A 25,819-nucleotide genomic window follows, 5' to 3' on the forward strand; every position below is an offset into this window, starting at 1 on the left:
TTCACTAGCCTAGCCTAGCCTAGCTAGGCCACTAGCAAACATAAACACTTACCCCGCCCATAATCTGAACTCTACATAAATAGCTTAGTTAAGATGGTAAAGATGGGATTAGTTAAACAAGATTCGCTTTGTTTGCTGAAAAACAATGACAAGAGCTCAGAAATCGTACAGTTATACGATATTTGTTTAAATAAAAAAAAAGAAAATTGTTTAACATAGGGAGATTTCTGATGTTATGTGGGCCATTGTAGAACATAGTCCTCTTCTGTAGGCACAATGGTAAAAGCACAAAGTTCTCATATTTAAAAGCGGTTGTAGTCGTATTAACATTAATTCCATTATGTTCCCGAACTGCAACCAAAGAAATTCGATTCAGATATCATTTTGATGATGTAATTTGTAAGCAAATCAAAATTTGAATCAAAAACCAAATTACGTATGAAAAAAATAACTGCAATAGCCATTTGTGGTATATCTTCAATAGCTTATACTTTATGTGTGGCATTCCATTTAAAAGATCATCTTCATAACAATAAAATGGACTTTATGGATCTGCATATACGATAAGGTGTGTTTTCTAAAGCAAGCAAGGCCTCTTAAAGATAAAGCACTTTCCTACCTGACTGATGAGGGAGTGTTTTTAGCATTGGCACAAGCCTTTTAGATATACTTCACGTGAGACTTGGGCTTACTACGCAACAAAAAAATTGATTGCGATTGATTCTTCTGTTCAAACAATTTTCTTAGTTAAGTCTTATCTAATCTCGCTCTAATATTCATTGGACATCGAATTTTGGTTAGAAAAAATATCACAGTCAATGGCGAATAAAATCACATATTTTTAACCAGACAATGCATTAAGCGCCAGTGTTGGTCAGCAAAAGACCAAATTGAAGAAGCTCTGTTATCAATTGTTTTAGCAATCAATAAAAATAGTCTTTTTCTGACTTCTCTTCATCAGAATTACCAAAGCTTTTCAAAAGCATTTTTCATTAAAAGTAAAAGAAATAATATATCAAAACCGCCTGAGCGGCCGAATAGGCAGGAGTCTCGATTAGCAACTCAATGGTCGTGGGTTCAAATCTCAAGTGCGGTAGTATTTTTAATAAAGTCGAAAGCCTTAGATGCTAGTGCTTTAAGACTTTAGTCTTAGAATTTATTCTTTGGCCAAATTTATAATAATAATAATAATAATAATAATATATCAAAGTCATGTTCATTAAGCGAAGAGACCACGGTGAAGAAAGGTATAATATATTCGCCTTTTTTCAAAATCCTGAGTGGTTCGATTTATGAACTTATTCCATTGCACATGACAGGAAAGTTTTTAACCATGAAATCTTATTTTCCTAAGCAATGCGTTGCAATCGTGAATTGACAGTCAGACAGACGGGCATTGTTAAATCGATTTGCTTGTTTAACCCATGATCAGGGCAATATAAACGATTTAGTCTACGATTGATATTTTGGTATAAAGGGTTTCTTGACTTTTTACCTTTGACAATAAATCGCTCATATGCTATTTCGTTTTTACTGCTTAATCAATATTTTGCATCTTCCACCCCCCCCCACATACCATTCGTCGATAGGTAGATATGCAAGATTCGTTTTAAGACGGTTGCAATATGTATTTTATTCTCATTTTTTGGCTTTAGAAAAAGAATTGTAAAGAAAGCAAAGCATTTCTTTCACTCCTTTATTTTCCCATCAATACAGCTGATGTTTGTTTTCCCACATCGAATGGCTTGGGTTGTTAAAAGTTTTTAGCGGGTAATGCACACATGTGTCTATATGCATGAAAGCAAATTTAAATTTCCGTTTGCAATTTTCCTGCTTATCTAACGTTACATTTGAAAAAAAATTCAAATGAACAAAGTCGAGAAAAGCAACGATGATCGCAAACGAAATCACATGTAAAGCGGATGTTTTTCATTTTATCGGAAATGATAACAATCGCAAATGATTGCAAATTCTGGGGTAAAAATATAAAAAAAAAAGAAAAAATTTAAAACAAATGTCATTGAATGTTATAGAGAAATCAAATATGCCAAAATATGTTAAAGTCATTCGTTTAAAGATAAAACGGAACGAATTTAATTTGAAAAGTTATTGGAAAGTTCCCTTTTTCTTTCTCTTTTGCTTCAAATATCGACAAAATTGCTTACTGCTTGCTGTTGCGCGATTACAAGTTTTAGAAAAGTTAGATGATTATGAAATAGTTGGAAAAAAAAAGAGAAACTCTCGAGCTCAGTAAGTAATGCAAGATTTTTTTTTTTTTTTTAATTTTAAATGCAAGTCAACTGAAGTATGCGTACGAATTGAATGAATGAACAGCCTTGGAGGCAATGTTAGGATTTCATGACTCGAGGGAAACGTGAACATTTTTCGCCATGGGGGGAGCCCATGCTGAGAAATCTATCATCTTTAGTAACATATCAACACTCAATAAGTTTATAGGATGACACGTAGATATGGAATAACTATTGACATATCCATACCTATTTTCATATTTTACCTGCAGAAAGCAACACAATTGCATTACACAGTTTAACTTGATTCGACAGAGAGATGCACAACAAGTCAGTTAATTTTATTCGGGTTTAAGAGAATTACGAATAAGTTCTTATGTCAGGATATAAATGCCAAAACTTTTGATTCATTGTAACAGTGGCAGTAGGGTGACGAGTGCTGCTGTTGAAACGAACCTTTTTACATGCTTCGTAGGAATATCTGTTAATCGTTTTCGAACAATTTTTTCTAAGATTTGCTGAATTTTCCTTAGCAATTGTAGTTGGATCCTGGGTATGATTTTTAATTCTACTTAATGGGTCTAAACAAAAAGCATATGTCACATTCGAAACTTTGAGATTTTCTTTGATAAGTGGCGGACGGAAAGAGTTAGAATCATCTACCGATAGGTACTTGAAGAAAGTTATAAGGGAAATAATTAAAGTGATATGCTGTCCCGTTTCTTTCTTTCGAATGTCGCTTTTATTGCTTAAATCTTGTTTATTATCGTTTGAGTATAAAGAGAAAGCGTATTTTTGCCTTAATCTTTACCCCATTTCTCGGCTTCGGGCCTTTTCGAAATGCTTGTTGCTCATGTACAACAAGAAGTGAAACAGTTTAGAAAAGAAATGAAAAATCAAGAGTGCGGTAATAAGCAAAAAGAAGAAAAAATAATCGAAAAAAAGAAAGTGCAGTCAAAAGCAGAAGAAAACCATTCAGAAAAACGTAAATTTCCCTACATACAAGCCTTACAACAAATGGATATTGCACACCTATGTAGGTAAGTGGCGCTTTGCGAACAATTAGGTTATCTAAGATATTAGATAGCCAAGACAGAAACTGAGATAGCTAGCCCTTAGCTGGATTTTAAAAGCCATCGATTGTTAACAAAGCGAATAACTTTGTTTGATTCTTTGCGAGAATCAAAAAAATGCTTTTAATATCTATAATTAACAGATGATGTTTAAGTGACAAGTACGGCGCGCAAAGCTTCATTCATTCAGTCATTTATTGAATACATAATAGTATCGTGTATATACGATTGTATATAGTTTTCAAAGTGTATTTCTGCTGTATGACTGCCTCAAAAGAAGTATGAGAATTTGAGGATATACTTTAACGTAAATGGAATAACTAACTTAAGGCATCTCTGTCTCTCTCTCTCTCTCTCTCTCTCAAATTAAAGGATTTACTTTAGAATATATCTTTGCAATGTATTCTCTCATAACTAGCCTTGAAATAGTTCGTTTTTATTCAAGCTGACTAACTTGTAAAATTCTATAAACTAATGCAACATATTTTTTGAGAAATGATACTTTGTCCAATGCTTAAGTGAAAATCATAGATAGCAATTTGACTTTTCAATCTAAGAAGATATTTATTTTAATTAGCATTAAAATCATAAAAGTAAAAGAGTAACGCGGGGAACAGGAGGCAAAAGAGGAAATTTTCCATAAATTATTTTTATATGCCTTCAGGTTAACCGCATTCGCATTCGCATTCGGGGCTTTGACTTTTTGTTTACCTTACCGTATAAATATAGGCAGAGAGTTGAAATCAAGCAGAAGCCCAACAATCACACAATAAATGTCGTATTCATATTTAATAAAGGTAACAGCATCACCAAATAACAATAACAGCAGACAAGAGAAATATTGATTTGATTTGACTTTAGTCGAATTGTAAGACACCAAACGTTTAAGTTAAATCAAGTCAAGAGTGAAGTTTAATTGACTTGTGTTCAAATTAAAGAAATTATAACTTTTCGATAAGTGAAATGATATTTTAAAGATATTTTCAACGAATGGCATTTATTACTAATGGATTTCTTTTCCTGCTAAGCAAATATTAGGAGTTGACGAGAGAAACAAGTACAGGATACGCTATAATAAAATATCCACAGAATATCCAACGAACTTGCGTTAACCGAACAAACTAATCTCATTATCCATAAACTCGATCGAATTTATTGAAAAATATTATGAAACTAGAAAGATGATCGATTGACTTCAACTCTTGCAATAGAAAAGGTTTGTAAGATCTTCTTTTGTTGTTTTGGCTCCAGTAAGTGTTACATATGAAATGACTAACAAAATATATGTTCAATAATAAAATAAATTTTCTTTTTTTTCATAAGTTGAAGAGCAATAGATTTCAAACTACGTTGTGGTAAATGTAATATTTTTAGAAGCAACCCTATATATGCGGTGTTTATGTATACGGAAAATATGCATAGTCTCCAAAGTCGAAAACAGTCAACGAAACAATTGAATAGAAATGATGAATGGGATGAAATGAATTGATGGTTTTTCGTTAGAATGAATGCTTGAATGAAAATTCTCAATGTTTTGCTATATATGTTGTATGTGCGTCGGGCTACTCGTGTAAAATTCTTGTTTTTATGACCATCGTCGTAGAGTAACAAAACAGACAGATATATGCATGCATTTGCTTAAAGGCTAAAAGGTTACATGCACCGGCATATATACGAGATTTTGATACTACGCCCCAAAGGACACTTTATTTGCATTGAAAGAACAACGACAAAGGCATCATAAAACCGATTTTCTTTTTTTTATAACCTTGCAAAAGCTAGATATATTTTGCATATATATACATATATATGTACATGTATATATACATTTGTATCCATACTATACATTAGCCATAGGTCTTTCTGCAATTGAGAAGAGGTTAGGCTTTTAGGCATGTTACGTAATATCCATAGTGAAGGAAAATCAAAAATTTCACCTAAGATTTTATGGTCTGTTTAGTATGACAAGTGGCCACAGTACGCCTAAAAGTAGGGAAAACTTGAATACAATCTCATTTTTTGCTGACCATATTGCATAAGGTTCTTAAGATTCGGTTTAATTTAAAGTAATATGTTAATGTATTCAGAAATTGAAGAGCGCATTAGCGTCGTATTGGCTCATATACGAGATATTATTATAATTATAATGTATTTTATAAGGACAACACAATAAAATATTTATCTTTCTTGAATATTTTATGCAAGCCAGTCCGTTTCAAATCGGATCGGTCGAATTACAAACGAAACAATTCCGGACGGACATACTCAGCAATTTTTAAGCAACATTCACATGAAAAAGCCGTTGCCAAGCCGAGATTTGCGTTCTAGCCGTAAACCTATTCGCGGAATGGGTGCCGTCGTTTTAAGCATGACGTCGGCAGCATCAGATATTAGTCCCCTTATAAAATATATAAAATTTCTATTTAAATACAATGTTGTGTTCTCTGAATCTATGGTTTTAATATACATATCTTTCTCATATAGGGACATACATGCACATATGCATATATGCAAATTAGAAAAGCAGATGAAATTTCTTATATTCTGTATATTAAGCTCTGTACTTGTTGGTGAGATTATATATAATTTGCGATTTGTAGACAGAATTAAGAAATATTCACTTATTGACCCATAGCTAATGGAATTTATGCAGTTTTACTTACCGATCTTTTCATTTCATTGATGAGTACTGCGTGACAACTATTTGTATTTAGTTTTCAATTTTTCTCTTGCTTACTGCCGGTAGGATGCTAGTTCAAAGCACCGGGACGCAATTTTGCAGCAGCACAATACTGGTTCGTATATAACCTGTAAAGAAAGCAATTCCTATATAAGTCTGTTTTTTTTTTTTAATGAGTTAAGAAAAGTTGGGAAATTGTTTTTCAATATTTCTATTTCTGCCTAATTTCTTAGAATAAATGCTAGAAAAATACAGGTGTCCGCCACTTAACACGATTAATCTGTACCGCGCTGTATGGAAACGGTGTTATATGAAACTTTTTTGGTTTTTTACGTCAATAAATATATCATATAGAATAACATAATTGAAAGTTAGATATAAACAAGTAATCAAGTTATATTCGGTGGAAGCCGAATCTCGCATTCATACCCATTGCTATGTTTTGCGCATTCTACGCTCCAAGTTCTTTACTTTGATACCCATATCGCTGGTATTATTAAGAAAAAATTAATCGCGGTGTCTACCATATTCACTTTAGAATTAACCCATTTTTAGACAGATAATATAGCTCGATTTGAGGAGTGTAGAAAATAATTTTAAACACTCTGTCTTGTTTGCCTTATGGTAAATGAGCGTAAAACCTCAAAAAAGTAAAAAAGTAGAATTTAAGCATTTGTAACTTTGTTTGGCCATTGGCCGGTTTGTCCCATTTGCACCTAAGGAGTAGAGTGTTTCGTCAGGTAACTGTGGAAAATTTCAGCCTTGGAACAAATATCCAAAAATTTTTGTTAAAACAAATTAAGTTGCGTTCAGTTTACACTCCACTACGCGGTTTTGCTCTCACCAACTTGGTCCATTTCCAATGCCCACCTGCGCGCAAAGAGTTTCAATGTCCCCATCAAATTTGAAATCGATATCTTCATTTTTGCTGCCAGAAGACTGCCTACAACAAGCACGACATAGACGGGTATACGGGCAGATATGACTTAATCAATCCAAAATTTCACGCAGATCGCGAATATATATACTTTACAGGGTCTTTGAAGCTTCATTTTGGGTGTTAAATACATTATGAAAAAAAAAGCAAAATAAGTATAACCCCATTCTTCAGTGATAGGCATTAAAAAGGGAAAATTTCAACAGTGTTATTTGTTGTATGGACGTTGCCAACTTTGTCCATTTTTGCATACGTATTATGTAATCAGGCAAAGACTATACGTGAGAAACTTTATCTCATGTTATATGATTTTTTTTTTGAGTAATGAGCAAACAACTCGACCTTATTCGGATTTGGAAACAGAATTACTCCCTGTTTATTTGGCATATGTCCTTTGGCCAATTCGATCCATCTTCAATAACAATCTGTTTGTGCAGGAGCTTTATTGTTTTCTGGCAAACTTAGAGCCAATCGCTCCAATTTTTGCGGCCACAAGGACGATTGCCATAGATCTTACACAGAGGGACAGGTGGGATAGAGGGACATATATAATCTTATCATTCGATGGTGAATGATATACGAAATTACATTATTTGATAACCATCTCCTCAAAGTAATGAGCATTCGTTTTCGCTGATCGCTAGTGGGTACAAAAAATAAAAGAGAAATGGCCCCGGAGCAAACGTGAAAACAGATTAGTGTTCAAAAAAAAATTTCCTAACCGTTGGCTGAATGCGAATTTCTTTCTACTATAACCATTCAAGAAACTTAATGATAAAGTAAATAACATACCTAAAGCGTGCATCAAGCACAGATATTTAATTTGAATTGCATGACTGTGCAGCTATTTACCGGTAGCTACCACGTGTTTCTAAATGATGAGAATAATTTTCTTGCATGCATGCTCATAATAAATTTAACGCTTAACAAGTCATTAGTTAACTGAAGACGTCAATATACATAAAAATTAAATGAATGAAAAAATCTACCGATTTTTCTCACCTGAGGGGTATATGTTTGGAGAACTGTTTTGAATACGAGAAAAGAAAAATTCTTTACATGAAAGAAATTTGTTTGTTGAAATTTCGAACTCTTCCCGAAGAGCTCTGAAATGACTAATTATTTGACATGAAACGACGCTGGAAAGCTACAGCGTGTTTCTTTCTGCGGTTCGAAAGACGTCCATGCTTTTGCTGCTTTTATTAAAAGTTTCTGATAAGTTTCTGTGATAAATAAAGAACACTGCCATGCAATGTTGTACCAATACAAAGAGACGCATTGCAAGTTTAAAAACCTTTGGATAGAACGTTGGATAGCTCATTGAAACAAATTTAAGTGCAACGGACAGAGGGACAAAAACATTTGCACTGTTTTCTATTGGATACAATAAGGGCACTTTGGACATTTTTATTGCATATTGAAATCATGTTCAATGCACACTGCTTACTTATAACTGTAAACAAAAATCGCAATAGAATTGAGTTAAAAGAGATAGAATCAGAATCCACTTTTTGTCAAGGTACGTAAAAAGGACATAAAAATTAAAATGATAATAATGACGGTGATGATGGTGATGATGATGATGATGATGAATAATATAAAAATAATAATGTTAGTGCGATAGTTGTTGCTGCTGGTCTGACATCATTTACTTAATTAAATTGTTACGTTGTATATCTAGTACGGAGGATATGTTGTTGCACATATGGTCGACAGCGATGCCATCACCAGGTCTTTATGAAAATCACTAACACCAACTTTGCGGTTATTAAAGTTGTCAGTGACGGTGTTAGCAGAAACAACATTACCGTTACCGTCATCAGCGCTTACACCATGACTATCAAACTCATATATCCCGCTATAGGAAATGAGAAAGCGAGAGATTGCTAGCAGCATAATGTTTGGACATGTAATGCATTAAATTGACCACATGTGTAAGTGACGGGCAATGACATAATGGTATCCTGTGTGTATAAAGCGAGAGAGAATTGGATTTTGTTTTTTTTTTAAATACACTATATGATGCATTTGCCTTTGAAAGTTGCAAGCTTAACCTGAATTTATAGAATACGGAAATAAGCGATCACATTGAAAGCTCCGCTATTTGCATATTAGCTTACTATTCATTCCATCCACATATACTTGTGGACTCTTAAGTGCATATAACCGGTGTAAAAAATTTACGAGAAAATTGCAACTGCTGTCTACCGATTTGGCGAGTGAATGAGACAGAGACAGAGATAGATATAGAGAGATAGAGAGAGAGAGAGCTAATAAAAATTATTCATTTTTGTTTTCAATGTAATTGAAATCGAATGCTGTCCTTAATATTAATTGATTTCGAACATACTTTCCGTTAGCGATTAAGAAGCGTATGCAAGGATACCGTTTTCCAATGAGAACAAAATCTATGTTGAACAATTTATACGATAATAGTACATTTACAGTTTGTAAATACCGTCATTTATTATTCTTTTTATAATCGAGTTTAGGCGTCCAGTCAGATATGTGCATGATTTACCGTACAGCGGTGATGTTGTCATCAAGTTAACTTGTTTGGTTTAATTGGTTAATTATAAACTTGGATACCGGTTATCCTTTCGTTTCGGTTGCAGTGTTGCTGTGCGCATACCAACTGACGACGGCTACAAAGTATGAATTTGATATTTGAATTTTAAATGTGGTGCATTTGGTTTTTGAAAAGATATAAAACATCTGCTTTTCCTAATGTAACAGCAATAGTTGTTATAGCTATGCAATGCTCCATTTTGTACAATGATTTATTTTAAATTTCCCTTTCATGCTTCAGTCATTTTTTGTAACATTTAATTTTGTCCTGTACTGTTTTCAAAATATCTTCACTCCTTTACAATGTTGCGGTATGAAGCATTTTGTAGTCAATACTCTTACAGATTAATAACTGCTTCAGTATGCCTTAGTAAAACAATTTTTAATAGAGTAAAAGATGAAAATTGTTTAAATGAAACATTTCCATCCAACAAGTCAGAATAAGAGATTACTTTTAAACACAACATTGATGAAAAATTTGGAAAGCAATTTATGCATTTTCCTATCAAAAGCTTTTATAAGAATAATGCTTATGGCATTTCAAAAAAAAAAAAAAAAAAAGAAAAAATTAATTAATAATAATAATAATAATAATTAAACATTACAGATAAAGTTGTTACTATGGTTGTCTGTGCACTGCAAGACGCACAGCCACGTTGATTGTTCATCAGTGCTTCCCCCAGTGAGATGATAGATCAGATTAAACTCAAAGAAGTCGATTGGGAAAAATTTTCGCTTTCTTTACAGTCGCGTTGCCATGAAACTTGTCGATCCAAAGGAATGAAAGCCGAACTCAACAGAAGCAAGATCACATCTGTTGCGTTAATGTGGTTTTTTTTGGTCAGTGGAAAATCTACGACTGGATACATAATATCAGAGACGCTTACTCGTGCTATAAGTTTTAGGTAAGCAAAGTGTCTTGCCATAATAGTATTCGAATACACGGGAAAGACGCTAAGTGTGTAAATGTTGTGTTGCACTTTAACCGAAATTTCCACATGAAGAGAATTTCGTTAGATTTAGATTCATCAGCACTCGTTGTCTAAGCGATTCATGGAAGTGATTCATTCATTATTGCGAAGTTGGTTAAGAAAATATTGCCTTCTTATGCCATGGAGCACAATTAACCTTTCGCCTTAACGTTTAGCTTAAGCTTTTTATGAAGAGTATTTTTGGAAATTCCCGAAGTTTATTCCGTAACTTCTTAATGTGCATGGCGTATGTGTGTGCCATATACTTCGCTTCTCTGCTGCTTAAACAACGACAGACAGAGTTTTGTTGCTTCGTTCCGCATGAAAAGACTTCTCCTGCTAAGAAAAGTCTATTTCTGACAAACTATCTTTGATTCCTAGCATCGTCGACCTAATCAGCCTCCTGGTAGCCTACAACGTATGTAACTGGCTTATTGCATTTTAATGCCTTGCCTTTTATGCACTCGGATACTATCTTAAGATACATTTCGATGCTGATAGATGTTTGCCAAGTGCCTCTATAATCCTTTGGAGCAACTCATACACGGAGAGTAAAATCTTTTGTCGAGTGCATGTTGCAAAGTACAAAACCGCTTCCATTAAAGATTATTGCTTCGTCTCATCCGTCCTTCCTTGTTCATCGACATTACATATGACTTGGTATACCGTACCAAGTTGTATTGTTATTGGTTGGCAATATTTCATTTAGTGAATCGGCAATAGCCTCTTTAGCTCATTCTATCTCTAAAGCTTAAAAGGTGCTCAACAGTCTCTTTGACTATTGTCTCCTTCCATCAGAACGCAATAAAGTATACAATTGCCCGGTCAGTAGAAGATTGCGAGTGAACACGCAATAAAAAATATAAATTTCTTTAGATGAAAACGTCATTGAAAGCTAGAGGATGGGTGTGATGCATCCACCATAACGGCAATAGTACACAAAGACATTATAACTTATAGTGTACAGCAAATGTCGATTTGAAAAAGTGGTCAGCAGTTTGCGACACAAATAACGCGTAAAGCTATCTAGCGATTGGTTTACAAATCGATATAAAAATTTTCTTAACTCATTTAACCAATCCTAGCAAAACTAACCCCGCGAACGACCAAAGCGAAACAGTTACCTTTCCATTTTCGGTGTATTGTTCCTTGAGAAGATGGTTAAATATTAAGAATTGGTTTTAAGGTGGATGGTGGACATTCAAAATTGTTTACTCATCTCGAGCGTTTGGTGCATCTCTCGCTGTATTTCGTTGAATGGCTTCGATCAGTAGGACCCAAATCAATGTATGAAAGAATGTGTAATGCAAAATTTCGCGGCTTCTTTAGCAATATTCGTGAAGCGTGCGTACAGCATCGCTTTGATAAATAATTTCACTCCCTTTGAGCTTGTTATAAATCTTGCTTTACACGGACATAATTAGCAGAATTGTTAAAGCGAGTATCTGTTGCCGTTGAGACCTTTCATCGCAAAAGTAATGACGTCAATTTCATTACATATTTACATAATTGTCATTATAAAGTAAATTTGCATAATTAAATTAAAAACGTACCGTGTATTAAATTTTATTGTTAAATTGCAAACATTATAAAATAAAGCGAACCAATGAATGAATGAATATGCAAAGTGCACAAACACCACAGTAAGCTGCCATCAAGCCACCTAAATATGTATGAATGCATGCATGCATGCATGCATGCAAGGTTGAAATATATATATATATATATATATGTATGTACGTATTCAACATTATTTATTAATGAGTGCAAAACAAGCAGTAATTAAAATGTCATTCAACTCGTATACGTTTCCTTAAAACTCAAAAGTCGAGTGAAAAGATAATAAATGAAACAGTAATATGCAGATGGGTGTGTGTGTGTGAAGTTAATGTCGAATAATAAATGATTTTGTTGTAATTAGCTCCGAAAGATGTAAAAAGTGGAAATGAGTACAAATTTAAATAAAAAAATTATTTTTCTCATATTACACACAGGCGACAAAGGTGACGAGAATTTCATGTTACGTTTCCATTTAATTTCCATTGAAACAGGGAAAAGGTTCCAAAAAAAAAAATAAAAACATCATAGTGAGTCACGCACTACATTACATCACTCTACAGTTTTAGAAAAAAAAAAAACTTTTTAAAATAAGGCGTCGTTATGTCCTAAGTGATTTAAATATCAGTTTGATCGGAACCATTTACATCAAAATACCTGGAAAAGTTGTGGTCTGCAGGTTGATTATAAGAAAACTGCACGGACAGACAGACAAGAAAGGTTAATATAATAAACGGTGGGATCTAGCTCAAGTCATGCTGGATGTGGTATACATTCGTACAAACTCGCAAGTGTATCCTTGCACAGCAAGCGGTGTATAGTAAAAAAACATTTCAAAAGATCTAAAAAATATTTTAAGCTTAAAAATAAATTTAGGACTATATAGCGCTTTAAAAATTAGTGCATGTAAGCCGAATACTTTTTGAATTATGGATATCTGCATTAATAGAGCAACCAAGGTAAAAAAAAACTAATAGAAGTTATGTTAATTCTGTCTTCGTTCAGCTCATTCAGTGGTTTATGTAATTCTCTCAGTCGGCTTCAGTTGGAACTGAAGGGTGGAGTTTAAAAATCGAATAGAATCGGATAAGATATATTCAAAAATTCCTTCAGAAACACAAAATGGTGAAGAGTTTAGTAAACGGCCCATAGTTTATGATAATCGATATTGACTTGAAATTTGCTACGAATGTATGTAACGATCGGTTGAGATATTACTTTTTAATAAAAATGTTCTTCCGATTGCGAGAATCAAAAGAGTTTCTAATGAATATTTTCAATTGGCACAAGATTCCGATTCGCTTAATTTTTATTCACATCACGAAACCAAAGCTTTTTGCTCTCTTCGTCTCTTAAAAAATTTTTTTGGGCGATCGCAGACTTCCATCTAATAAAATATAATGCATTAGAGTAAATTATAGGTGCACATGCAATGCGAAGTTTTTCTTCTTCTAATATATATAATGTTATGAAGTTTGCCTTTCTCGATCCGATTCGTATCACAAGATCGTGAATTTTATATGCAATCAATTTGTTTAAGGTTAGGATTATTGACAGTTTACTTAGTTTGGCAGAGTTCTTAACTTAAACTGTCTTTTCAGACTGTCCCTGCCTTCCGCTTAAATACATTTTTACAAGCATATATGACTATTACTTAACTTCATGGCTTCATTTTTCATCCGCTAATCGGCTTTTCCGCTAATCTTTTTCATCGGCCGGCAATTGTATGACGCGCCGCGAATGTCCATTTGGTTTTCCCCTCTGTTCAACATTTATTTTCTGGGAAAATCAATTAATTGGAATAAATTGTTTTTGGGATTTCCGTAACAATATAATAATACACACACATATATTTGTATTTATTCAAGAATATTACTAAAGGATGTAGGGTGTAGACAAGCTTTGCATTCTTCAAAACACGGGAAAGTCCATCATGTTTCGCAATTAAAGTATAATAGTAGATGATGACAAATTCAAAATTTACTTTTTAGTCATGGACTACGAATATAATCCCCCTAAACTAATATATATTTTAACTCCGACATCCTACGAAGACATATAATATATATGTAACCATTCCGATACTAATTAATTGTATTTATTTAAAGTTTATCAGTTAAATTGATAGAAAGATGATGAATATATGATTGGGATCTGATTGGAGTTCCTTTCCAAATGCAGCGAAAGGGTGTAAAATAGGAAAATTAATAGACGGACAGGTGCGGATATTTAAATCACTTGATTGTAATAAAAACTTGTTTTTATTTACTATACTAGTAGCACATGTGAGCGCAGCAGTAGTAAAAAATCGTAGTTGAAATAGAAATAAAAACCTCGATAAAAACAAAGGAAAAGAAAAGGAGAAAAGCAAACTGTTTTTTTCTTAGAATTCTCAACATTCGTTTCTGTTAATATAGTTTCTTACATTGTTGTTATCATCGTTGTTGTCATATTTGTTTGCTTTGTAGTGTTTACTCTGTTGGCAAAGTCTTCATAAGGCTTAACCATGTATGTTATAATTGCTTTGTGTGCACAACAAGAAAGCACAGCTGAAAACCAGCGACTGAGCATTGCCGTGCATATGTACGGACAGAAAGAGAATATCATGAAACAATAATAACACAATAACAATAGCGATAACGGCAACAACGACAGTACCAATATGTATGTTAAGAGATATTTTCTCGTTTCCTTTTCTATCACTTTATTGTCGCTTCCCCATTCTGGCAACAACAAAACCATTTTATGCAAACAAGCATTAGCGTAGCTGTTATTGTTGTTGTCTCTGCCTTTAATACTTTATGTTTCTATTTCACTGTTTGGCATTATTTATTCTCTAATTGTTAGTTGGTCTGGACATAGCCGCTAAAGAATAGAGACATATATGCGAAAAGTCAGCGCTTACAACGAAATTTGTAGGCATGACACGACACTGTTGCCAGCTGTTCGCAGATTTTAGCATTGGCTATGAATTGGTCTAAGCCAGCACGCGTTCACTGTTGACTAATGGCAATGACAACACAGTTTATGAAATTATGAATGCTAAAGGTGTGTTAGCTACACTTCCTTTCCAAACGGACAGCGATAAGTCGGGCATTACAACATCTCTCCAAGAGAAGCACTGAAGTCGTTGAAGACGTTACTGCTAATCTAGGTTTCTCTATCTCTAATTATTATACCTTTCCCCTTTCTAATCTCTCTTCTTTCAATGAATGACTTATGACCTCTGTAAGCAAGTTGTTCAGCTCCCTTATGAAGACGCAAGGGAAAGTGTGCCATTATCAAGAGACGCCTGGTGCTTTCGGCACAAGGTTCATGGAAAATGTAGTGATTAATGCCGGACAATAATTTAATCTTTATCTTAAATAAATATGATGTTTAACACATACATCTGTAAAAACTCATGCGCCCACCAAGTGTATATTAAACGCGCATCTCGTGTCACATGTGCTAAGCTGTAGTCATAGCAAGAGGATGCTTACGCTTACTTGGCAAGTAAAGTTTCTTAAAGTTGCATAAAAAAGACAGAAAAACAGAAGAATAAAAATGTAAGTGATAAGTACAGCTTATGTTCCTTTTATTTCTGCCTTTTTGTTTCATCTATGCATCTTTTTTGTTCGTCATATTAAGAGTTATTCGTTCGTGCAACCGAAAACTTTTGACGCGTTTAATTGATAGAATCCTCTGTAAATGTGTGTGTGTGTGTGTGTGTGCGTGTACGTGTGAGTATGCGTGCAAGCGCATAAACTTTATCTTCAAAAGTATGCACACGTCTCTCAAGGGTACATTCTTTTAACGTCTTCTTCAAAGTTTTGCAACACACATCCGCGGCTAGCATAGAAATAGTCCTACTGCAGTGCAGTTATTTAAATAAATTTGTCAAAGTTTTAATGGTTACAAATAAGTTCAGTTAAAGGACATTTAACATGCAACTTGTAATCAGTGTGCCCGTGCGCGTGAGTGTATGTATGTATGTATGTATGTATGTATGTATGTATGTATGTGTGTGTGTGTGTGTGTGTGTGTGTGTGTGTGTGTGTGCGTGCACTTAGATTTCATAAAAAAAACTCATATATGAAAAGAGCGAAGGCTAAGATAAATTTTCTATGCCTAGCTTGCTTCCCATATAACGCCCGGTTCGTGTTTCGGCGATAAATTCAACGCATATCGCAAATGTTGTGTGCAACAAAAGTTGAAAAAGATTATTCGTATAAATGCACGAAACGGTAGAATAGTTATGACAAAGTTATTAGGAACGCAAAAAAACTTTACTTCAAGAACATTCAACATATGGCCGCGGACGTTAGAATGTAAGCACAAAAATGTTATAATTTCATAAGAGGATAACATTAAAAAAAAAAAAAAAAAAAGAACAAGAAGGAAAAGGAAATTAAATTCGGTCGGGATCGAATCTTTTATACCCATCACCGTTTACCCCAAGCAAAGACAAAAGAAGTAAAAGAACAAAATTCTCATGTTCTATAATAGGCAGCGGGCGCAGATGATTTCTTTTACTTTACTCTGCAAAATAAAAGTTTCTGTCACATGGGCGTGTCCTTTGAAAAGTTTAGATCATACCACATTCTTTCGCAAACTTTTAGACGATATCTTTATTTTCGCTGACGGGAGAATGCTTACCACAAATACTACAAAATTACGCAAGCAAAGAGATGGACGGACGAACAGACGGACATGTTTAGGTTGCACTCAAGGGTTGCAATTGGCCAACATTTTGTATGCATTATTGGGTTTTTGAAGATTGTTTATGCGCGTCATCAAGGTATTGAAAAAACAGTTAAAGTTTGATACAATATAATATTGGGTAGGCGTGGTCAACTTTTTCCATTTTTGTACAAAATCGACGTTCATGGAATATATGTTGAAATTTATTATACATCTATCTACTGTAGTTTATGTGTAAAGAACAAACAACCAATGCTTTATACCTTTTGCAAAATAGAGGTGTTCTCGGTTCAACCGATTGGTCTATGTTCAATATAGAACCTGAACAACTTCCAATGTTTCTGCAAAATTTGAAGTTGAGAGTTTAACTTTGCGGCCAGAAAGAAAGTTTACACCGGACATTACACAATCGGGCGGACACACGGACGGACATGTGTAAATCGATTTAGAATTGGATGCTGATCAGGAATATATTCGCTTTTTTGTTAAACACTTTAATGTACAAACAGGCGGAAAAAATTTTGTTTCAATAAATTGATTACTTCTTCGTAAATAAATTCGTGATAATTTAATTTCATGCTTACGAGGACGCATTACTCTTTAATTCGTTTAGCAAGTGGGATTAGTTTTTATTAAGAAATGAGAAGGATAAGAATTGTCGATGAAGATAAATTTTTTAATCGAAGTAAAGGAAGCAAGATTTTCATTTGCAACAGCAGAGACGACATCAACTATTCTTATTAAAAATTTAACATTGTGTTATCTGTCATCTCTTTGAAGTCGAGATACTTTTTGTATGAATTTATATATATTTCTGTGAAATAATAGCTTTTGTGAGCAAAAGCAAGCAAGTTGGGGAGGATTTAAAAAAAAAACTCCTTTAATAGATATAATAGAAAATTTTCATTTTGTTGCGACCTGCAATAATACTTAAACAGTAAAGAAAATCAGCAAAGATGAATAAAAAACTTCTTTGATGCTTTTTCTACAAAATCCCAATCGTCAAAAGGAGTTTACAAGCTTGCCACCTTATCAAAACGAAGGTTAGCGTTTAGAGGAACCAATAACTATGGAATAAGCGATAGATTCCTTATATTCAGACAGAAGACTTTGAACCGTGTATGTAAAAAATTAGGCAAAGTTTTCTGGTTTTACTCCGCTATAGACTTAGATGCCTCTGGCCGGTGGTCATTAGTCCTATACTTTTTTTGTGCAAACTTCTTAAACTCGAATCTGCTATTTCAACAATACCGCTGACTGCCTTATAAGGTTGAAAATCAATGGCAGGAACTTATCAGATCTTTAACAATGGCTTCTGCACGTTGGATGATAAACTATGCTTTTGGTGGACCATAGATGTGCCGAAACTCTCATCGCCTTATGATAATCCCTTGCGAAGAAGACTTTAAAACTTCGACTGTCTATAACTTGGCGACAGATTTTCCAGAGGATAACTTAGGGGTAGAAGAAGCCTTGCTACGAGCACTTCTTTTCTCATAGACTGCTGCTAAGGAGGAAATACAAACCAGTCGTCGTCGTAACTGTTCATGTAAACTGCCTTGATATACTAATAGAGCATGAGTCCAACATGTCAGATGTGGCAACCGACGCAAATATATCTTGAAAAAGGTTAATGATGGTGACTAGCCGGGATTATGGTGACTATGTCGTCTAAAGCAAGGTTGAAGGCTTTATAGTCTAAATTTAAGCTCCACGGGGGTCAGGAGCCGACTTACATCTGCGGCTGCATTGGTGTGCTCCTTCTGGGGAAAGCTTGCATACATACATACATATGGAAACCGCGGTGGAAGCTAGTTTGTTCAATCACGCAGCAGTTGACCAATGTGTGAGTCCTGACTGCTGGGTACGGTCCTTCGGCAACATCGTGTGGTTTTCATCATTCCTGAAGCGAATAATTAGAAGTAATGATAGATCTCAACACTCCTCATAGTGCGTTTATTGGGACACACACCATAAGTAGGTCTGGATTCTCTATTGCAGTGTAGGCCCCCGGCTTTAAGCGATTGTCTAACTCTTTGGAGGGCGTCATTGGGCACCGTGGGGTAAAACCTTTATGGCAGTGTAATTACGTTAAATCTTCAGAGAAATATGATTCTTCACGTAGAACGGGTTTTGTGCTGATGTTGCCCGTTAAACCTTGGAAAGATTGCGTTTTGTTGGTTTCAAAAAAGGTTCGTCAATCCGTCATAACAAGTTAAATAGTTTTGACCACGAAGGGTAAAAGTTACTTTGCGATGAGTGGCTTGTGAGACGAGAGAAAAAATTATGCTGCAATGTAACACTTAACCTTACTCTTCAACAATAATATATATAATCGTATGTTTGTCGAATTCCAGTCTCTAAAGATTCAATAATTTTTCGAGAATCTGCTGCTTGTGATGTGTAGGACACGTATGCTATTCAAATTGCATTTTTAGGAAATAACAAAATTAATTTTCATATTGTGTCGGGCGATGGAAATAATAAATGTGTTAGTTATTCTTGGTTTTATTTCCTATAAATATTTTTACTTTTCTTTTCAAGCAAACATTCATTTATTCATATATTCATATTATATTTCTGGGAAAGCAAATGCATACATGAATGTGCCTATTACTACAAATTCATGCATGCTACTACTAGATCAATTCTGTGTACATTTGGGCCAAGCAAGCAACTTTCAATCAACTGCCAAATTGTTGAATGAATAACCTGAGGTGATTTTTTTTTTTTTTTACCATAACCACCTTTAACTTTACTCTTTACAAATAAACGTAAACAAGCAGGTAGGTATATATATATGCATATATATTTAAAGGTATATCAATATTCTATTTAAAATATTTTCATTTTAATTTCTATCATTTACTTTGAATTTGAGAACGTTCAGTAGCAAGGAAATCAAGAAAGGCTTTTCTAATTAAGCACATGAAAGTATTTTTGCTTTCATTCTTCTAATTATTTAGAAAATTTCTTATTCTTTGTTTTTGATTTCTGATGAGAGCGTTTTTCATTGAATTAAAAAAACTTGAAGATTTTTTCCACAAAAAGAAATAAAAATATGGTTTAATTTGTTTTGTGCTCTTTGGCGATGTTCTTGCATGGGATGATAAAAGTCAATGTAAATTTTTCAACACAAAAGAGAAAAGAAAAATGAATCACTTTCGCTTAACAATAATTAAGAAGGATGTATACAATCCATCAAAACAATTATACGCCGTTATTCTGCGAATTTATATGATAATAACATTGAACAATGGTCATTTAATACAATATATTAAATTTAATATTTATAATCTTTAACTCTTTAAACTTAATAATCATGTAACAATTACAATTGTTTTAATGACACTATCTACGAGATTTGGATTGTTCCATTGTTTTACATAAGCACATGCAGTAGTCGAGCAAGATCGACATTACATTCCCTACACCGCCTCGCTTAATCAATAATTCACCAAATATCATATATTATTTTTATACAAATGCATAATTTTGGAGGATACTCAATGTCATATTGGAGGACACGAAAAGGTCAACGTGATCTAAATTTAGCAAACTTAATTTTCTGGTAAGAGTTATTATTATTTTCCGGTTGCGTCCTACATAACAAATCGAAAATAAGATTTTGCCTTCATTAAAGGGTTGGCTTTCATGAGAGCCCCTCTATATGGAGCGTTGAAAAAAATACATCTATGTGCTCCAAACTCCATATGGTTGATTCACTAAGGATCAGTTTGAAATTTTAAAAATTATACCTTTTCGCGTGCAAAGCTTAATTTTTCTTTAAAACCTCTAAATGGATTCTGTATCAATTGATACACGAATTTTGATTAGATCTGGTTGGATTGGAATGCTCCGGAATTAAACAATCAAGATTAATTGACTTGATTTGCGGATATATTATTATTATCAGCTTTGCATTTTCTTCGAATTCAAAAATCGAAACAATCTAGCAAAGTTAATTAATGCTTTTACAAGATTTCAAATACGAGGAATTTTGAAAAACGAACCTAAAGGCAAATAAACAACATCTGTCAGTTGGAAGAAAATTGTGTTTTTTTTTTTTCGTTTTACGAACTATCAACCAATAAGAAAATCAATTTGGTATAAATGATAAGGAAGGGGAGTGAAATGTTTAAGTTTATGGTGACTTTTGAAAAATCGTTTTCTTAATGGCAAAATAATTTCACGTGTTTCCATTGCAGCCTTGGAATTAAAAGGACCTATGTGTGTGTGTGTGTGCATGTGTATGATTTTTTCATGACTTAAGGGCAAACAAGTATAGGTCGATATGACATACGGCAATATAAAGAATACCAAAGACATTATGAACGAACATCTACTATCGATATGTGCGCATGTAATGATAACAAAGCTTATATATGCAAAATAAAATAGGAAAAAATTGTTGCTTTTTTACTGTCAAAAAAGTAAACAGCAAATACAAATATTATATAACCGAACCGAACATTCATTGAAGGCAACAAGATGTATTCATATATTCTTATTTCCATTTACATATGTGTTATATGACTATTTCTTTGTGTATTGTTAAGAATGAAATTGTATATCAACCATTTAAAAGAGAAAAGAAACGCTTTTCATTTCATTTCATTCGCTTTTTTCGATTTTTTTTTGATTTATTACTATATTACAACTACTGTCAGCACTTTATAAATATGTGAGAAGAAAAGAACCATTTTAATACACTAACTTTACGGAGTGTCTTGGGGTTTTGTGGGTAATATTTCAAATGGCTGCTTGTTGTTAAGCTGCCGCTGCATAGCATTGCAATAAAAAAATAATTTTGCCTCTAGCAGTCAAATCATGATTTGTTTTTTTTTTTTTTTTTTTTTGCATATTTTCAAACATATAATAGTGAATGAATGGAAATGTGTTGAAATGTTTTCACACTTTATATAAGCAAATGTGTTATTTACCTTAAGTGATAAAACAAAATTTTCTCATAAGTAGATATGAAAAATTATATGTTTTTCCCGCGTATGCAAGTGTTCAGTCAGGGAAAGAAAAACCCCTTTTATCCTTTTTTTTTTTTTCATAACATTTTAAAAAAAGTTTCGAGGCGTTTTTACTTATGTCGAAAAATATTATAAGAAAAATTGAGTAAAAAGTGTTTTGATCAACTCGAAAACAATTATTAAATGGTTACGGGTTCCTTCGAAATTTTTCATTTGCGCCTTTAAAATGCTATTTACAGCCTAAGCTAAAGTATTCAATCATATTCAATGTAATTTTTGCAAATAATGAAATATTATTATTATTCGCTACAGCGGTCAAGCAGGCAAAGAATCTCGACTAACAGTACAACAATCGTGGATTTAAATCTCAAGTGGCGTAGAATTTTCCATGAAGCAGTTAACCTTAGTTGCTAATGCTTTAAGACTTTAGTCTTAACAATTATTTCCTTAAATAAATTGTCTGAATATTAATAAAAATAATAAATAAATTTCATTGCGGTAAATAGAATGGAAAAGTGTAATCTCTCAAAATCTCCCAAAGAGAAGCAAAATTCAAAAATTAATCTAACTCTCCTATTAATTCTCCTTTCATTTCATTGCCATGTATCCAATCATCTTTGAGAAAATCAAGACCAAAGCATTTGTGAGTATTCCCCTCGGGAATATATTAATGCGATGCATCAATGCATTCTTAAAAAGTCAATTTTTTTAATTTTCAATTGCGGGCAAAATCAGGCGATTCAACATATATCTCGCGGAAGCTAAGACCTTTGAATGTTCAAAATTAGTATTCAGAACGGATATCTTAAACGGAGAGAACGTATCATCAATAAAATATTTAACTTTATAAAGGCGATTAGACTAATCCTCTAGGACACTTTAGTGGCTGATGTTTAGGGGTGTGAAATTATATCTAAATCGTAGGTACACAAATAAATTTCTTCCGTTTTTTAAATGAATTGAAGTTTATTTAAAATATAATTGTTACAAAGTTTGCTTATGCTTGGCTATGATTTTTACCTTTTAACCGGTAGCTCGCGGTAGAAACCTGCCGGTTTGCAGGCGATTTAACCATTGACCCATTTTCGCAAGTTTCCAACTTCTGTTATCCGCTGACTGCATTACTCTGAATAGGTGGTAATCGGAGAGGAGGCAGGTTTGGAGAATTTGCGGTATGCGATCATGCTTCCCAACCTAAGTTGAACATTATTTCCTTATTTGTTTTCACAACAGAGAGAGAGAGAAACGGACCTATACGAATTTCATCGTTTTCACGAATAAAATTTTTTACCCAAAATCTCGCAAACTATACTCTAATTGTTTCATAGCTTAGTGCATTTTTATTTCAAGTCAGCTTAATCATTTCCATAGCTTCAGCTGCATCTGTTTCCCGGTTAATCCAGTTAAAAATACAGAAAAACGCAATGACCTTCATCTGTCTAAAGTCCGCTATATGGTGGACGACAGCTTGCAAACAACTAAAGCTTACATCGTTGAAACATCAATATCTATATTAACTATACTTGAACTTCCAGGTAATTTGAAATTATTTGTACGCCTAATATAACTATCAAGTCTCTTAAGCCATTAACGCAGTTCTGCCCCAGAAGAGCTGTTCAAGAATTTTCCAAAAAAATATTTTAAGCACAAAAACATGTCTTAGCTATTGTTAGGAAATAAAACGTTGCGAAAAAATGAAAGTACCGTTGCCCAGATTACCCGTTAAACACAGTTTCCCCCGAAAAATAGAAATACAAAAAAGGGATGCGTTACTATGAGAAAACTTATCGTGTCTTTCGCGGTTAAGCTATACAATGTAAAAAGAATCCATATAATCCTTTCCTGCAAACGATGGCTAAGCGTTGTAAGTTATTTACTGAACTTTCAGTCTTCGGCATAAGACTGCAACAGTTCTCTCAAAGCTCTTCGTAAAATGTGTGTCTAGATACGAATTATTTTCATTGGATGTGACGACATGTGCATCTCTGCACACATGTTAGACGTTTTGGCAGATTTTAGTTAAACTTCCTAACAGAAAATTTTCAAATGAGAGGTTAAATCTTTTAACTGAAGTAGAAAGCCCCAGCAAAATTCGCGACCGTCATCTTCAGTTTTAACCATTAAATGTATGTATGAGAAAAAAATTTGAGATCAACCGGGAAACGGATACAGCTAATAGAATATATATATAAACACATTTTCAAAGATCACATGGATGTATTTCTACACCATCAGGAAAAAATGTACTTCATACAAATATAAGTAATATCTCACATTATACTACAGAAGCTGAAAATCTACGAAATAAGTCTTTTTAGCATTTGAACATAAAGGAACAATGCATTTGTTACATGAACTCTGTGTGGTGCGCTGACATAGTGGAGTTTTCCACCACGATCTGTTCGAAAATATAAGCCAGTGGACGATGCCATCTTGTCGTACATCCATAACCGGCAAAGGATGCGATGACCCGCTAAGATTTTTCGCCTGTAAACTTTGCTCTAATGAGCCAATAGCTGACCGATCTGTTTTATTGGTGCTTACAGGAGATCCCACATTGCAGACAGCTTCAGTCTAATCTCTGCGAAACTGACCAAGATTTCATAGTTGTTTGTTTGGAATGCCCACAACGATTAAGTTCGTCGAGAAACTATGCGCATGCTGCACTTACGCTTTTAGTTATTTATTTCGAAACTGAAAATTCTCTACAATTTCTCTAATGCGTTTTTTGGTTCTTGCGATATACAATGGATTACTTACTCAATTAATAGATGACTCCTATTCGTGCGAAACGATGATGAAGGAATAGAGGAGTAGATGAGGATCGCGATTCCCAAGTTTGGGGTTCAAGGGTTCACATGTTAATGCAAAAGCGTCACAATTATAGTGAGTGCTAAGCCGGTACAGCCATAATACTTACGAATGCTACACACGCCCACTAGGCGGCGGCCATCTATCCTATCTATTCCCCTTACTTGACTTCATACCGATCGTGATCGTGTCGCACGTATCGTTAGTATTATAAGACATATTTTCTAAAAGAAAAAGTTGCTAATAAACTAAAAATGACATCAAAACGCCTAGAAAAGGGAAAAGCATCTGCAACTGGGGATGGAGCATCCGTTTTAAATGAAATCTTGTTAATGACTTTTCTGAACTTTAATTTATTTTTTTTCATAAAGAAAAATCCACACATTTCATATCTGCATAACTGTGTAAATGTTTTTGATAGAAATGAAACGGCTGAAGAGAGCGTCGTGAAGGCAGAAGGGATTGCCAAGCAAATTGAGCGGCAAATATACTCACATTCTTTTGACTGACTACTTTCATAAGCAGATGAATTTAAGCGAAAAGAATATTTCGACAAAGGTGGATATGAAATATACGAGATACGAAGGCGATCATTGTCACATCACAACTAGCCATTGACAAAAAAAACCAATCACTTTTCCTCTATGGCAAATCTAAACATTTTCAAAAAACTTTTATTTGCTTTTTGTTCAGCTTTTTTATTTACTGTATTGTGAAACCTGTGTCTCTAAGGTATAATCTTTGCGAGAAAATACAATGGTATATGTTTTTTAAGTGTCATTCACCTCCCACGACATTGCCGTTAAAATGCACTTTCAAAGTACTTAGCATTTTTTGCAATCACTATCGAGGACTGAAGATACCCTAATGTCGTAATCTTGCAACCGCAAAACCGCCATTGGTTTGTTGAGAAGGACACAAATTTCATATAAATTTGTTTAGTTTTTTGTTCTCAAGAGATTGAAATTGAATAGAATTTCCCAACATATCATAAAGTTTTCTAAATTCATTGCAGCAGCGGGGAAAAAAAAACTGCAATGACTTTTCTCTGAAGTGGTTCAACTGTCTATACTGTCCTAACTACTAAAACAATTGACTGCGAATAAGGTGGCGAAGTTGAAGAAATGAACACTTGAGATATGAAATGAATTTGTTTCAATTGCCTATCGAGAGCATCTGCAGTTAAAGGCTAAAGCAGAGCAAAAAAGAATTTCGCAGAAAAAAAAAAAATTTAATAAAATTTTAAAAATCAATCAAAGTTTGCAGATATTTTTACTATAGGCTCGATAGCCACCCCCCCCCCCCCCA

General features: G+C 33.8%; 1 long non-coding RNA gene across 1 annotated transcript in view; it reads right to left on the reverse strand.

Annotated features, from left to right (window-relative positions):
- Positions 1 to 6,052: 6,052 nt before the first annotated feature.
- The window catches only part of LOC119638218, a 62,579-nt gene continuing 42,812 nt past the window's right edge, over positions 6,053 to 25,819 (reverse strand). Inside the window, exon 3 of the long non-coding RNA XR_005247403.1 lies at positions 6,053 to 6,130. This is a non-coding gene — a long non-coding RNA (uncharacterized LOC119638218). The remainder of the gene's footprint in view (positions 6,131 to 25,819) is intronic.

The sequence above is a fragment of the Glossina fuscipes genome, unplaced genomic scaffold (genome assembly GCF_014805625.2).
Source record: "Glossina fuscipes isolate IAEA_lab_2018 unplaced genomic scaffold, Yale_Gfus_2 85, whole genome shotgun sequence".
NCBI classification, from domain to species: domain Eukaryota; kingdom Metazoa; phylum Arthropoda; class Insecta; order Diptera; family Glossinidae; genus Glossina; species Glossina fuscipes.